This window comes from Vicia villosa, linkage group LG2 (assembly GCF_029867415.1).
Source record: "Vicia villosa cultivar HV-30 ecotype Madison, WI linkage group LG2, Vvil1.0, whole genome shotgun sequence".
Classification (NCBI taxonomy): domain Eukaryota; kingdom Viridiplantae; phylum Streptophyta; class Magnoliopsida; order Fabales; family Fabaceae; genus Vicia; species Vicia villosa.
In genome coordinates this window covers 230,586,544-230,603,863 of record NC_081181.1, presented here as the reverse complement: position 1 = coordinate 230,603,863, position 17,320 = coordinate 230,586,544, and the positions used below count along the sequence as shown (strand labels likewise).

The 17,320-nt window shown below is 33.5% G+C and overlaps 1 long non-coding RNA gene across 1 annotated transcript; it reads right to left on the bottom strand.

The window, feature by feature from the left end:
* Positions 1 to 4,573: 4,573 nt before the first annotated feature.
* LOC131648456 (uncharacterized) lies at positions 4,574 to 6,660 on the bottom strand. The gene is made up of 5 exons (XR_009298153.1): positions 6,417 to 6,660; positions 6,053 to 6,215; positions 5,918 to 5,954; positions 5,669 to 5,823; positions 4,574 to 5,454 (listed from the first exon to the last, which is right to left on the bottom strand). It is a non-coding gene; the product is annotated as an uncharacterized LOC131648456 (long non-coding RNA).
* Between the last annotated feature and the right edge of the window lie 10,660 nt (positions 6,661 to 17,320).

The following is a 17,320-nucleotide window of genomic DNA, read 5'->3' as shown; positions in this document are numbered from 1 at the left end:
CAACGCCTATAAATATGAAGTTCTGATGAGAAGCAAGGTTAACGAAATTCTACATCTATTCTGTGAATATCAACTTGCTGAAACGCTGTTCAAATCAAAACTCAGAATCTTCATCTTCATCAAAGCTCACTACATTGCTGTTGTAATATATTAGTGAGATTAAGCTTAAACATTAAGAGAAATATCACAGTTTGTGATTATCGCTTTTAAGAAGCAATTGTAATACTCTTAGAATTGATTACATTAAGTTGTAAGGAACTAGAGTGATCGTGTGGATCAGAATACTCTAGGAAGTCTTAGAAGTTATCTAAGCAGGTTGTAACTAGAGTGATCGTGTGGATCAGTAGACTCTAGAAAAGTCTTAGAGGGTATCTAAGCAGTTGTTCCTGGAGTGATCAGTGTGTGATCAGAAGACTCTGGAAGACTTAGTTGCTGACTAAGTGGAAAACCATTGTAATCCGTGCGATTAGTGGATTAAATCCTCAGTTGAGGTAAATCATCTCTGCGGGGGTGGACTGGAGTAGTTTAGTTAACAACGAACCAGGATAAAAATAACTGTGCAATTTATTTTTATCTGTCAAGTTTTTAAAGCTACACTTATTCAAACCCCCCATTTCTAAGTGTTTTTCTATCCTTCACTATGTCCATAGGCTTCAATGGTAAACAGATTGGATATTTCAATTGTACCAATGGTGTGAGACAAGGAGATCCCTTGTCTCCACTTCTTTTCTGTCTAGCAGAAGATGTGCTAAGCAGAGGTTTCACTCATTTAGTCCAAACTGATCAAATTAATCTCATTAAAGCTTCTAAATCTAGTTTCTTACCCTCTCACTCTCTCTTTGCTGATGATATAATGGTTTATTGCAGGGGTGACTCCAAGTCTTTGACTGCAATTTCTAAACTCCTCTTGGAGTATGGAAATTACTCTGGCCAATTTTGTAGCCTCTCTAAGTCCCTTATCTATGCTGGTGGAATGTCTTCTTCCAGGCATCATAGATTAGCTGAAAGCATTGGGTTCACTAGGGCTGAACCTCCTTTCACTTATCTTGGGGTTCCTATTTTTGTTGGAAGGCCTAAACCTTGTCATTTTATGTTTATTGCAGATAATATCAAGATTAGGCTTGCTGCTTGGAAGGCAAAAATTCTATCCATGGCTGGCAGGGTGCAATTGGTGAAATCAGTGATTCTCAGCATGTTAATACACTGCCTTTCCATCTATAATTGGCCTGGAAGTTTACTTAAGAGGTTGGAGAGTTGGTTGAGAAACTTCATTTGGAGTGGTAGTATTGACAAGAAGAAACTTGTTACCATTGCTTGGAAATCTTGTTGCAAGAAAACTAATGAAGGAGGCCTGGGCATTCCCTCTCTTAAAGTGTACAACTCTGCCACCAATCTGCATTTGTGTTGGAAGTTTATGAACAACAATCAATGCTGGTCCAATGTTCTTAAAGCAAGAGTTGACAGGAATGGAAAACTCATAAAATATCATATCAAGTCTTCCATTTGGCATGGCATAAAAGAGGCCTATGGTACTGAAAGGGATGATCGTATAGAAAAATATTTACATCAATAGTAGATTTTTTCCCGTATACCATTTTTGAATAAGAAATATTTGGATCATAAATAACATTTTTCGTAAATAATAATACAAATATTAATTTTATTTGGGTATCATTTACAAAAATATTTGGATCAATATTAAATTTTCGCATAAAAAAATATTTAGATCAATAATAGATTTTTTCCCGTATACCACTTTTGGATCAAAAATATTTGATCATAAATATCATTTCTCGTATATAAAAATATTTAGATCAATGATAAATTTTTTTCCGTATACAGACCTCATTTTTGTTTAGGTATCATTTACAAAAATATTTGGATCAATAGAAAATTTCGTATATAAAAATATTTAGATCAATAGTAGATTATTTTCCCGTATATCATTTTGGAATAAAAATATTTGGATCATAAATACCATATTTTTGTAAATAATAGGTTTTTTTCCATATACAAATATAATTTTTGTTTAGGTGTCATTTACAAAAATATTTGGATCGATCTCAAAATTTTGTATATGAAAATATTTAGATCAATAATAGATTTTTTGGCCTATTCCATTTTTGAATAAAAAATATCCGGATAATAAATAATATTTTTCGCATATAAAAATATTTAGATCAATAATAGATTTTTTTTCTCGTATACAAACTTCATTTTTGTTTAGATATCATTTACAAAAATATTTGGATCAATAGTAAATTTCGTATATAAAAATATTTAGATCAATAGTAGATTTTTTCCCTATATCATTTTTTAATAAAAAATATTTAGATCATAAATACAATTTTTCGTAAATAATAGATTTTTTTCCGTATACAAATATTATTTTTATTTAGGTATCATTTACAAAAATATTTGGATCAATATTAAATTTTCGTATATAAAAATATTTAAATCAATAATTAATTTTTTGAATAAATTTTTCCCGTATATCATTTTTTACTAAAAAATATTTCGATCATAAATAATATTTTTCGTATATAAATAAATATATATCAATAATAGATTTTTTTTTTTAAGAAAGAAGTGAGAAAGTGATAAAAGAGAAAAAAAATAGAGAATAAAGAGAGATTTGATAAGTTTGATAAAATATAAAAGTTGTATTATTTTAATAATAAAATTAAGAACTTTATGGTACAAAGACAAAAAAACCACAATTTTAATGTGGTGGCAAAAAATCAAATAAGGATATTTTGGACTTTTCCACAACCATTAATTTTCTTATATTATAGATTTCACTCACTCAATTATTTTAAGGTTTTAGTGATTTGGAGAATAAAATAATATTAAATACATGTTAAATGCCATGTGAATATTTACTTATATGAATAAAAGAAAGAAAAAAAACTCGTCTCTACGTGTCATATCATCTACTTGTTGACCAAATTCACAAAAAGACTAAAAAAAATAGAAGAGACGAGGATAAAATCTATATTTTTTATATGGTTGTTTTTTGAATTCGCCCAAAATGGCATGTGCGAAAATTTATATTAACCTAGTATTATTTGAATTACTTTCATTGTGGGTGATTTGATTTGAGAGATTTCCTTATAAATTGCTCAATTTTTATTGAGTAGAGATAAATTAATAAAATGTGTTTATTTATTTAACTATTATTATATAAAATAATAAAAAATATATTAATCATCTTTAGTGAGTGTGGAAATATATATTTTAAGATGAGAAGGGTGTATAAGATAAAATAATTAATCAAATTAAAATATTTTATTTTGTTTTTACAAAGGTCAAAGAGAATTTCATTAAGACCAATTAATTCATGAATCTATCTCACTATTTATTAAGGGAGTTTAATTAAAGAGAAAAAGAATATGTGACACTATAAAATATTTTTACAATGTCAACCAATCACAACCGTATATCTAATTAAAAATAATTTTAATTTAAAAAACTAATATTACATGATAAGTGTAAAAATTTTGATTAGTTATATATGTAAAGTTAATTTACACATTCAGTGCCCTCTCTTTAAATTTTTAATTAATAACTAGTAAGAGACCCGTGCTTCCGCACGGGTAATCTAGTTATGATATTGTATAAATAATTAAAAAATATATAATAATTTAGAATCATCCAATAATAATTATGGAATAAAAAAACAACAAAATATTTATTAATATGATAACACATAAATGAGTCTTAATGACATAACACGATAGTATCAAATATAAATTTTAAATTTTAGATATAAATAAAATTTGAAATGATTTACTTTTTAAAATAATCATATAAATTATATTATATTAAATAATCATCACAAAAAAGAAGAAATATAATTGTATGGAGAAAAATTAATATTTAAAAATAAATATTTTGTCTTTTAAATTAAAATAATAATTAATTAAGCTAAAATAAATATTGCTTTGTTAGTGACCCGTGAGATAAATATATTTTAATGTTATTAAAATTAAAAAATACATTATACTATCATACAATTGATATGGTATAAAATTATTTAAATACAAATAAATTTGAAATGATATACTTAATTATTAAATAATTATACAAAGAAAAAAATTGACCCATGAATTACTTAAATTTAAGATAAATAATTTAATTATAAATATATAATAACCATAAAAATTCAACTGTATTAAATAATTCTAATTCAACTATATTAAATAATGAGATGTTTGTGTTTATGAACATTGTATACATGTTTATGTTAGAATAGTTCATCCACCTTTATTCATGAAACAGGTAGATTGAACATTAGTTTGAACATTAGTTTATGTGCACACCTTTATTCGTGAAGCAAGTGTTTCATCTATACAACATCACTTTAATGGAAAAAAAACTCAGCTAGAAAGAACAATTGGAATGCAAACTCCTGCAGTTAGGGAGAAGTGGATTACTCTTTCCTTCAAATGGTGAAACATGATAATGAAAAGCTTTTGATGTTGAAGGAAACAAATTATTTTTTTGAAAAATCCAAATGCATTATAGAAAAAGAAGCACAAGAAGTGCTGGAATACAAAGGAAATCACCCAGGCCAAATACAAATCCAAATATCATTCCTATACTAAGCAGAAGACTGTTGTTAATACATAAAAAACCAACTTCTTACATGCTTAAAACAACATTAAATCACCCTAAAACTGAACAAATGGTGCTGCCACCAAGAAGGGACTGGGATAGCAACACAGCAGTGAATTTAAGGACCAAGCGAACACCTCAGGATCCAAGAGACAGATTTGAACCGATAATCTGAATTTGCAAAGAATAGGGACTCCGCACCATCCAATAAACCAGATAACAGAACCTCTTGACAACACATTCAAGGATTCAATTCCCGCGACCAAAATCGAGGAGATGAAAACTCGACGAAAACTACAACGCATCTGCACTCAACTTCAATACAGATGGCGGACAGACACAAATAAGTGATCTCACATAACTGCAGAAACCAAAGAAGCCAGCGAACAATTGGAAAAACTTATAAAGCCAATAAGCCATAATATTGTTACTCAAGTGTTAACAAAAATACAATTCAAATAATTACTAAGAAGCACACTACTATAAATGCAGGAAATGGGAAGTTTCAAGTGAGCATGCTAAATAAATATGTTTAAACAGGTAAATACATAGAACTATCGTTAGCCGAGAAACTAACAGTAGAAGGAAAGTTGTAAGCCGGAAAAATTCCAATACAGCGGCAAGCAATAGCATTGATTTGTTGCAAAGGTTAATAATACATATTCATACTTATATGTCACTCCAATGTCGGCATCGTAGAATCTATAACGCAAGCTACCATTTGAAAAAACAGTGGAATGTATCTCTTTTAGATTTCCAATGCACTGCAAGCTACCATTTGCAAATTAAATATTCCTAATCGATCACATAATGCCTCCGCCTCTTCCATAGAATGTGCTGAAAGCAAAAAATCAAAACTTACCAATCTACATACTTCTTTTTTAATAAATAAAATAAAATAAAATAAAATAAAAAGGTTTAAACTCCAATGCTAAATCAGTATACAAATTAAACATAAATATCAGCAGTACATCAATTTTACAAAATAGCAAAATACACAATAAAAGGGTAACCATAATAAACATTTTCCATTCATCGCTAACAAAATCACCTTGATACAACCTCTAGAAAGTGGCTGCTCCAAGATATCTGACCATCTTTTGTCCAAATCACCGCCATCATTCTTGAGGACAGATTTAAACTCTTCAATTGCACCCTCGGGTTACTCCCCAAAGCTCACGTATACCTTTTTTCGCATAATTTATTCTTCATCCAAAACAACAGAAAAGTCAAATTTTTATAAATAGTGGAAAAGCAGACAGCCAGAAAAATAAGATAAGGAAACAATGAAGCCATATACCTTGGGAAAGCTAGTGTGGGCTATCAACATCAAACTACTAACCCAAACCAACAATAAAACCAGATCAGTTGCAGCCAAACCATGAATATTTTTTTATAGAAAAAGTTCCAATTTTAATTTAGATATCATTGTTACCTGAAAAAAATATGTCAATTTAAACCACATATCCAAGATCTGATTTTAATTTCCAGATCTCATCATATAACATGTTTGCTGATAACTGGACCAAGATCTGCATCAGGTTTAGTTCCAACATTTACTCTAAGAGCTTTCACACGGTCTAGGTTTTTTGCTCCAACTGCACATAAAAAAAATTCACATTTTCAGCTTCAAATCAAGAAACCCTAATTGAAGATTGTGTTTTGCTGCATAAAAACCTAAACAAACTCATTTACAGAACTCCAAAAGTCATTAAAAATCAATTCAATTGAATGATTATTATGAACATATTTAACAAAATATTCTTGAAAAAACAAAAACAATTGACGGTGGCACGTACCAGAACCAAGGATGTTCTTGACGGTTTTGGCGGAGGGGTGTTGTTGCCTCCAAGAACGACGAGCAAGTATGCGGTTATCACCTTCATGTTTATGTGACAGCGTCTTCTCATCAAATGTAAAAGTAATGAAGTAACACAGAGAAAGAGATATAGAAATTTCAAGGGTTTTGTTCAGATATTTTTAGGGTTTGAGAGAAGAGGGAAGGAGAGAAAGAGAGAGAAGAGGGAAGGAGAGAAAGAGAGAGATGAGAGAAAACTGATTCAAAATGAGAGAGAGAGAGAGAGAGAGAAGAGTCTAAAAACAAAATCGTGTAGGTTCATTTGGAATGGAGAAAGGTGCCAAGTGTCAAATAGTTATTGGAAAGTATAAAAGTGGTAGTGTTAATTTGTTAGTTACTAAAATATCCTTTTTGTAGTGCAATTTTTTTTTGAGAAAAGGGTATTTTTGGTAGTTTGGTCAATTGATTAGTAATGGGTAGATAGTAGATAGTAGATAGAACAAAATTGTGGATCAACCGAAAAAAAAAAATGATAATAAAAAAAAGTTAATTTTCTTTTGCTTTTGATCATAGCTTAAATTTACTTCTTCGGTTTCCGTCAAAAGAAAAATGTAATTCTACTTTAATTAGACCTGCAAAATAACATGATGGTAACTATTCTTAAAATATGTTATTGTTTTTTGTGTGTACCTGTCAAATTCTATAATGTGTGTATAAATGAAATAAGAATCTATGACAATACTGGCATATACCTGATTCAACTTTCATGTTTGTAGTATTTATTTATTAATATTTTTTTTATAAAAATATACAATATTTCTCACCATATTTGGAATGGAGTGTTACTTTGTTTTTAATTTATAAATAAATTGGGATTTGGCTTAATATTCTTGTCTGACAATATTTTGTCTTGTTGTAATTTTTTGCCATTGGAATCAAGATGTAGGTCATGTGATGATAGAAGAATAACATGATCAGTCCTTATCATACTTTCTTTGTCTCTCTTTTCTTTTTGGTAGTTCATGGCTTCATGAAGCTTTGCAGAGTTAAAGAGTGTATAGACCCTAGTTGTATTTCGTAATTTCCCTTTTACATAATAAGTCAAATAAATATTAATAAACTTTGACATGAAAAACGCCACACAAAAAAATTGAATTCAAGTTTACTAATTTATAATATCAGTGTTGAATCACTAAAAAATATCAATGATGACAATTCTTTAAGAACAAATTATGTGTTCCTTGTTAAATGTTTTGTCAACTATGGCTTAGTCTTATATAGGATCCCCAAAAGATTAGGATGACTTTATACTTGCTAAAAAAACAAAGAAAAATTGTGTCTAGTTTTTAAAGTAGAATTTAAAAAGGTATGTGACTATGTTAGATGGAGTTTTTTTTTTTTTTGAATGATTTGATGCAAAAGTTTGAGTCTGGATTAGATTGTGATATTGGAGTTGTGTCTCTGTGTATTTTTAAAGTCTTTTTATCCTAATTATATTTATTGAGCTTAACTCATGAGATCAATATTCATATCAGACTTAAGTATGAGACTCTTTGACACTTTTTATGTTTCTCTTGGTGGTTGAGGAGTAGAGTGTCGATCTTACGAGTGGAAGTATTTAGTTTGTATGAGGGGTTTAAAATTAGGTAACTTTGGCACTGTCGTCTCCCACCTCTAATATGTGGATGGCATGTTTTTCTTAGGAGAAGCATCAATGGAAAATCTTTAGGCTCCCAAGATAAATATTCAGTTCTTTGTACTTGCGTCGAACCTGTAGGTTAATTGTGTCAAGATTTTTGTTCTTAGTGTAAATATGCTTAATGCTTTCTTGAGATTGGTAGAACGGTTATTGAACTATAGTGTGTGGTCGTTTATGTTCAAGTATTTTGATTTGTTTATCGAGGTTGGCCCTTGAAAAGAGATATTTATTAATTTTTTCTCTAACATGCTAGCCTTTTAGAGCAATTTATTTTTTAGCCTTAGCAAGACAATCTTACAAATCAAATTTGTCCTACACTTCATCCTTATTTTCTTCTTCTTTTTTACGAAGATACATCTCAAAATGTGGAATGAGAATATATGTTTGCAGAGGCATTTCCTTTGCATGGTTCTAAGAGGGATATGAAGATCTCAAAAATTTGTTTGTTAGAGGAATGTAAAACAAAGATAAGCATTATGGTGAGATATTCTTAGAGCTAGCTATGGTTCACTTTTGCCTTTGACCCATCTCAATGGACATTCGAATGGGTTACAATTGATTTCTTATTGATGGAATGGCATCTATTTGCTCGAGTCACACAAGGATTCTACTATGGATTGTTCTCAAACAAAAGGTCTAGAGGCTCTTCTAGGTCTCAATTGATAGATAACTAGTGGTGGGGTTTATAGTTTAGTGGGTTGGGATTAGGGCTGGCAATGAACCAAACTAACTCGAAAATAGTTCGAAACTCGATTCGAAAAATAAATCGTCGAACTAGGTTCATGAACCAAATGAGCTGAGTATGAGCTAAAAACTAAGTTCGTTAACTAAATGAGCTGAACTTGAACTATACATGGTTCGACTCGTTAGGTTCATGAGTCAACTCGATTGTATATTTGTTCTAAATCTTAGTATCATATTTTATCTTAATCAAACGGTTTTAATTGATAATTTATATGAAGGATAGAAAAACACTTAGAAAGGGGGGGATTGAATAAGTGTGACTTTAAATCTTGGACGATAAAAATAAATGCACAAATATTTTTATCCTGGTTCGCTGTTAACGAAGCTACTCCAGTCCACCCCCGCAGAGATGATTTACCTCAACTGAGGATTTAATCCACTAATCGCACGGATTACAATGGTTTTCCACTTAGCCGCAACTAAGTCTTCCAGAGTCTTCTGATCACAACCTGATCACTCCAGGAACAACTGCTTAGTTCACTCCTAAGACTTTTTCTAGAGTCTACTGATCAACACGATCACTCTAGGCTTAGTTCACTCCTAAGACTTTCTGCTCAGCCAACTGCCAAGACTTCCTGCTCAGCCAACTGCCAAGACTTCCTGCTCAGCCAACTGCTAAGACTTCCTAGAGTATACTGATCAACTGATCACTCTAGTTTCTTACAACTTAATGTAATCTATTCAAGAGTTTACAAATGCTTCTTAAAAGCGATAATCACAACTGTGATATTTCTCTTACAATTTAAGCTTAATCTCACTAAGGTATTACAACAGCAATGTAGTGAGCTTTGATGAAGATGAAGATTCTGAGTTTAGATTTGAACAGCGTTTCAGCAAGTTTGATATGAGTTGTTTTGGTGCAGAATCGTTAACCTTGCTTCTCATCAGAACTTCATATTTATAGGCGTTGAGAAGATGACCGTTGAATGCATTTAATGCTTTGCGTGTTCCGTACAGCTTTGCATTTAATGTTATACGCTTTTGTCAACTACCTCGAGCCTTGTTCACGCTGTGTCTACTGACGTAGCCTTTAGTAGCTTTAACGTTCCTTTTGTCAGTCAGCGTAGTCTGCCACGTGTACTTCCTTCTGATCTGATGTTTGTGAATACGACGTTTGAATATCATCAGAGTCAAACAGCTTGGTGCAAAGCATCTTCTGATCTTCTGACCTTGAAGTGCTTCTGAGCGTGATACCATCTTCTGATCTTCAGTGCTTCTGATCTCATGTTCTTCTGATGCTTCCATAGACCCATGTTCTGATTCTGCTTCGACCATCTTCTGATGTCTTGCCAGACCATGTTCTGATGTTGCATGCTGAACCATTTGAGACACATCTTCTGAGCGCTGAATTATGCGTACTCTTTATATATTTCCTGAAAGGGAAATTGCATTGGATTAGAGTACCATATTATCTTAAGCAAAATTCATATTATTGTTATCATCAAAACTAAGATAATTGATAAGAACAAATCTTGTTCTAACAATCTCCCCCTTTTTGATGATGACAAAAACATATATAAATGATATGAATTTGCGATCAGAAAGAGTAGACGGCAAAAGACAAATTACACAGCTATAGCATAAGCATATGAATATGTCTCCCCCTGAGATTAACAATCTCCCCCTGAGATAAATAATCTCCCCCTGAAATAAATACTCGAAGAACTTTAATAAAAGACTTCCCTGATTATTTCGGTAGAGACGATCATATAAGCTTCTGCCTTCAGAGAATTCATAGCTTCTGACTTCTGCTTCCATTGGACAGCTTCAGAACTTGAATTTCTTTGATCTTCAGAACATTCACAGCTTCTGACTTCTGCTTCCATTCAGGACAGCTTCAGAACTTGAATTTCTTTGATCTTCAGAACATTCACAGCTTCTGATTTCTGCTTCCATTCAGGACAGCTTCAGAACTTGAATTACTGGATCTTTTAGAACATTCACATCTTCTGATTTCTGCTTCCCTCGGATAGCTTCAGAACTTTGAATGTCTACCAACATCACTTCATGCTAGATTTGTATCAGAACATTGTTGAATGTACCAGAGCATCATCTGAGCATCTCTACATCCTGAAATGTTACAGAACAAAAACTAAACGACAAAAGTCAGCATGAACGAGTTAGAACATAAAATGTATATTCAAATACATGATATGTATCAGAGCCAAATGTATCAGAGCATTTAGGCTAAAAACATGTATCAGAGCAAATAATGTATCAGAGCCATAACATTATATGTATCAGGGCAAATAGAATTTTGTCATAACAGGATAGACAATGATATTCAAATTCTATTATCAGTGCTTCTGATTCATTCTTCTTTCTTGCTTCTGATCTCTGAAGCTTGACAGCACTCAGCTTGCTTCAGTTTCCATGGTTTTGCTTCTAGTGTTTGCTTTGAAGATTTACTTCACTTCTCTGTACCTGCAAAACACTTAAACCATATAGAACTTGCAGTTCTTGTTAGTGAATGTGTGGGAGCCTTTACCCAGCAACTGATAGATTTAATCAAATCATTTATCATTTATCTTTCTCCCCCTTTTTGTCATAACATCAAAAAGAATATATAAAAAGATTCAGATGCATAAAACGACAAAAGAAAACATTTACTGGAATGTAAAACACAAAGAAACTTTTTCATTGATAATCAAAAGATATTACAAGAAGTTCCTATGTTTAACAAGATGAAAAACATTCCTAGCAAATACAAAAAAGGATTTCCAAAAAGGAAATCACTACAAAAATTAAAAACAGAACCCTAGCTAGACACGCTCTGTGTCAGCATGCCATGAAGGAATGAAACGCCTCATTGACTGCTTCTAGGGCTTTCAGGCGAGGGATCAGGGAGACTAGGTCCTGCAGCAGATCTTCCACCACCTTTACCAGAGACAACATCCTCAGCGGGTGAAGATGAAGAGATGTCTTCAGAAGAGATTAAAGGAGAGGAAAAATCAGAGGAAGCTGAGTCTTGAAGGTCGAAAGATGAGGAAGAAGATGGAGATGATGGAGGGCTTTCACCAGGAGGATGAAACACACGTCTAGAATAGTTTCCAGACAACATTGCTTCGAAAGGATTCACCTTGAGAGGATCATAGGTGATTTTGATCTTTTTGGGTTTGGAAGGAGATGTTTCAACAGCTTTTCGTTTGTTGTTTTTATTATTTTCATGATTTCCTGGGCTTGATGAAGAGTTCATGATGGGTTTGCAGGTAGGGTTTGATATGGAAGAGAGGGAGAGACAAACTTTATGAGGAATGCAAGAAGATAGGAAACCAAAAAAAAATTTTGAAGAGTATTTAAAAGAAAATAAAGTGAAACGAATGATGACTAGCATTTAATGTTACGTGACGTGAGGAGAGATAATAAAGACAAATGAAGTGACTGGCACAGTTACCTATGGTCGGCGTCCCTTCAACTGCACGCGCGCTTATCCATGAATAGTAACGACAGGTTTACCATCCCGAGATAAAACGTAACAGCTGTTTTGCTTTAAAAGAGGTTCTGAATCAACTTAGACAATGAAACGTTAGTAATAACCGAATCATAATTTCTAAAAGATTTCAATCAGAACTTCTGATTAAAAAAATGTTCCACATTCATTTCAGAAGATACTCATACATGAGAACTTCTCATCTTCTCATTCTGGGCATAAATCCATACTGATGTTCTTCAGAATGAACTTAAACCTATCTTCAGCCAGGGGTTTTGTAAAGATATCAGCCCATTGATGGTCTGTATCAACAAAGTTTAAAGAAATAACACCCTTCTGAACATAGTCCCTTATGAAATGATGTTTTATCTCAATATGTTTAGCTTTTGAATGAAGAATAGGATTCTTAGATAAACATATAGCAGAAGTATTATCACAGAATATAGGAATGTTACTCTCAAATATCTGATAATCTTCTAACTGACTCTTCATCCAGAGCATCTGTGTGCTACAACCAGCAGCTGCGACATATTCTGCTTCTGTGGTTGATAGAGCAATGGTTGCTTGCTTCTTGCTGTACCAGGAGATTAAGTGACTTCCAAGAAATTGGCAACTTCCTGAAGTACTTTTTCTTTCAATTCTGTCTCCAGCATAATCAGCATCGCAGAATCCTACTAAGTTGTATTCTTTAGATTTTCTGTAAACTAAACCAACATTAGTAGTACCTTTCAGATACTTTAGAATCCTCTTAACAGCAGTTAAATGAGATTCTCTAGGATCTGATTGGAATCTGGCACACAAACAAACACTGAACAGAATGTCAGGTCTAGAAGCAGTCAGATATAGAAGAGATCCAATCATACCTCTGTATAGCTTCTGATCTACCTTCTTACTTACCTCATCCTTACCTAGGATGCATGTTGGATGCATAGGAGTTTTGGCTTCTTTGCAGTCTAGAAGATTAAACTTTTTCAGAAGTTCCTTCACATACTTGGTTTGGTGAACATACGTTCCTTCTGATGTTTGATTTATTTGTATTCCAAGGAAATACTTGAGTTCTCCCATCATGCTCATTTCAAACTCAGCCTGCATAGACTTAGCAAACTCCTTTCCAAGTGTAGCATTAGATGTTCCAAAAATAATATCATCTACATATATTTGACAAATTAAAATATCCTTTTCAAAGGTTTTACAAAAGAGAGTAGTGTCCACTTTTCCTCTAGTGAAACCATTATCCAGAAGGAAAGAACTTAAGCGTTCGTACCAAGCTCTGGGAGCCTGTTTCAATCCATACAATGATTTCTTAAGTTTAAAAACATGATTAGGAGACATAGAGTCTTCAAAACCAGGAGGTTGATGGACATAAACTTCTTCATCTATATAACCATTTAAGAAGGCACTCTTAACATCCATCTGATAGAGAGTGATGTTATGTTGAGTGGCAAAAGAAATTAATAGACGAATAGATTCTAACCTGGCCACTGGTGCAAAGGTTTCTGTGTAGTCAATCCCTTCTTGCTGACTATAACCCTGAGCCACCAGTCTGGCTTTGTTCCTTACCACTTCGCCTTTCTCACTGAGCTTGTTTCTGAAGACCCATTTTGTACCGATTATATTGAATCCATCTGGTCTAGGAACAAGATCCCAAACATCATTCCTTGTAAACTGATTTAGTTCTTCTTGCATAGCAATTATCCAGTCTGGATCTTTTAGAGCATGATCAACAGAAGTTGGCTCGATCAAAGATACAAGACCTAATTGACAGTCTGCATTGTTTCTAAGGAATGCTCTTGTTCTGATTGGATCATCCTTCTTTCCAAGAATGACATCTTCTGAATGACCAGAGATGAGTCTGGATGATCTTCTGACGGATGGTTCTTCAGAAATACTTAGATCCTCCAGAGAAGCTGATACTTGATCTTCAGACTCTTTGCTTCTGAGAAGCTCTGCTTCTGATGCGTTGCTTCTTGGCTCAACAACTTCTGATATGTCAATATCACAACCTGCAAAATTATCAAACTGCTTTGGTTTTTCAGAACCAAGCTTATCATCAAACCTGATATTGATTGATTCTTCTACAACCAATGTTTCAGTATTGTATACTCTGTAGCCTTTTGAGCGTTCAGAATATCCAAGAAGGAAACACTTTTGAGCTTTGGAATCAAACTTACCAAGATGATCTTTAGTGTTCAGAATAAAGCACACACATCCAAAAGGATGGAAATATGAAATGTTGGGCTTTTTATTCTTCCACAATTCATAGGGAGTCTTATTAAGAATAGGTCTGATAGAGATTCTATTCTGAATATAACATGCAGTGTTTATTGCTTCTGCCCAGAAATGCTTAGCCATATTGGTTTCATTGATCATGGTTCTGGCCATTTCTTGCAGAGTCCTATTCTTTCGTTCTACAACCCCATTTTGCTGTGGAGTTCTAGGACAAGAGAAATCATGGGCAATACCATTTTCTTTGAAGAATTCTTCAAAGGGTCTGTTCTCAAATTCACCACCATGATCACTTCTGACCTTTATGATTTTACACTCTTTTTCAGATTGAATCTGAATGCAGAAGTCAAAGAACACTGAATGAGTCTCATCCTTGTGTTTCAAGAATTTTACCCATGTCCAGCGGCTATAATCATCTACGATGACTAATCCATATTTCTTTCCTCTGACAGATGCTGTTTTGACTGGGCCAAACAGATCAATGTGCAAGAGTTCTAATGGCCTTGAGGTAGAAACAACATTCTTAGACTTGAATGCAGGTTTGGAGAACTTGCCCTTCTGACATGCTTCACAAAGAGCATCTGATTGGAATTTCAGATTAGGAAGTCCTCTGACAAGATTCAGTTTGTTAATTTGAGAGATCTTTCTCAAACTAGCATGACCTAATCTCCTGTGCCAGACCCACTGCTCTTCAGAAACAGACATAAGACAAGTCACCTTCTGACTCATAAGATCTTGCAGATCTGTCTTATAAATGTTGTTCTTCCTCTTGCCTGTAAATAGGATTGAGCCATCCTTCTGATTTACAGCCTTGCAAGACTCTTGATTAAAGATTATATCATAACCATTGTCACTTAATTGACTGATAGATAAAAGGTTATGTGTTAATCCTTCTACAAGAAGTACATTAGAGATGGAAGGAGAGTTACCAGATTTTATAGTTCCAGAGCCAATTATCTTGCCCTTCTGATCTCCTCCGAACTTGACTTCTCCTCCAGACTTAAGCACCAGGTCTTGGAACATAGACCTTCTTCCTGTCATGTGTCGCGAGCATCCAGAGTCCAGGTACCATGACATGTTGTGCTTTGTCCTTCTTGCAGCCAAGGATATCTGCAATAGGAATAATCTTATCCTTAGGTACCCACATCTTTTTGGGTCCTTTCTTGTTAGATTTTCTCAAGTTCTGATTGAACTTGGGTTTAACATTGTAAGCAATAGGAGGAACAGCATGATAATTCTTAATGTGAGTTTCATGATATTTCCTAGGTTGTGTCACATGCTTCTTAGTGTGTGTTATGTGAAAACTCTGTGCATGTGAGGTGTGCCTAATATCATGAGAGTGGCCATACTTGAACTGATCATACAATGGTTTGTATGTAATTTTCATTTCATCAACAGGTTCAAGTTTGTATGGGGTTTCACCCTCATAACCAATGCCAACTCTTTTGTTTCCAGACACAGCATATATCATAGAAGCTAGCTGACTTCTGCCAATACTTCTGGATAAGAACTTTCTGAAACTTAAATCATATTCTTTCAGAATATGGTTCAGACTAGGAGTGGATTTTTCTGAATTAGAAGGAGATCCAACATTATTGGATAATTTTAAAAGTTTTTCTTTTAATTCAGAATTCTCCAACTCAAGCTTCTTTGTTTCAAATTCAAATTGCTTTTTCAGCTTTTTGTATTTGAGACTAATCTGAGACTTGAGTTCCAGAAGTTCAGTTAGACCGGAAACTAACTCATCTCTAGTAAGTTCAGAAAATACCTCTTCAGAATCTGATTCTGATGTAGATTCTGATCCGTCATCTTCTGTCGCCATCAGCGCACAGTTGGCCTGCTCATCTTCTGAATCATCTTCTGACTCATCCCAGGTTGCCATAAGACCTTTCTTCTTATGAAACTTTTTCTTGGGACTTTCCTTCTGAAGATTTGGACATTCATTCTTGTAGTGTCCAGGCTCATTGCATTCATAGCACATGACCTTCTTCTTGTCAAATCTTCTTTCATCAGAAGATTCTCCACGTTCAAATTTCCTTGAACTTCTGAAGCCTCTGAACTTCCTTTGCTTGGTCTTCCAGAGTTGATTTAGCCTTCTGGAAATCATGGACAGTTCATCTTCTTCTTCAGATTCTGATTCTTCAGGATCTTCTTCTCTGGCCTGAAAAGCGTTAGTGCATTTCTTGATATTTGATTTTAATGCAATAGACTTACCTTTCTTTTGAGGCTCATTTGCGTCCAGCTCTATTTCATGACTTCTCAAGGCGCTGATAATCTCTTCCAGAGAAACTTCATTCAGATTCTTTGCAATCTTGAATGCAGTCACCATAGGACCCCATCTTCTGGGTAAGCTTCTGATGATTTTCTTCACATGATCAGCCTTGGTGTATCCTTTGTCAAGAACTCTCAATCCAGCAGTAAGAGTTTGAAATCTCGAAAACATCTTTTCAATGTCTTCATCATCCTCCAACTTGAAGGCTTCATACTTCTGGATTAAGGCAAGAGCTTTTGTCTCCTTGACTTGAGCATTTCCTTCATGAGTCATTTTCAAGGACTCATATATGTCATAGGCCGTTTCCCTGTTAGATATCTTCTCATACTCAGCATGAGAGATAGCATTCAGCAAAACAGTTCTACATTTATGATGATTCCTGAAAAGCTTCTTTTGATCATCATTCATTTCTTGCCTTGACAATTTTACGCCTCTGGCATTTACAGGATGTTTGTAACCATCCATCAGAAGATCCCATAGATCACCATCTAGACCCAGAAAGTAACTTTCCAGTTTATCTTTCCAGTATTCAAA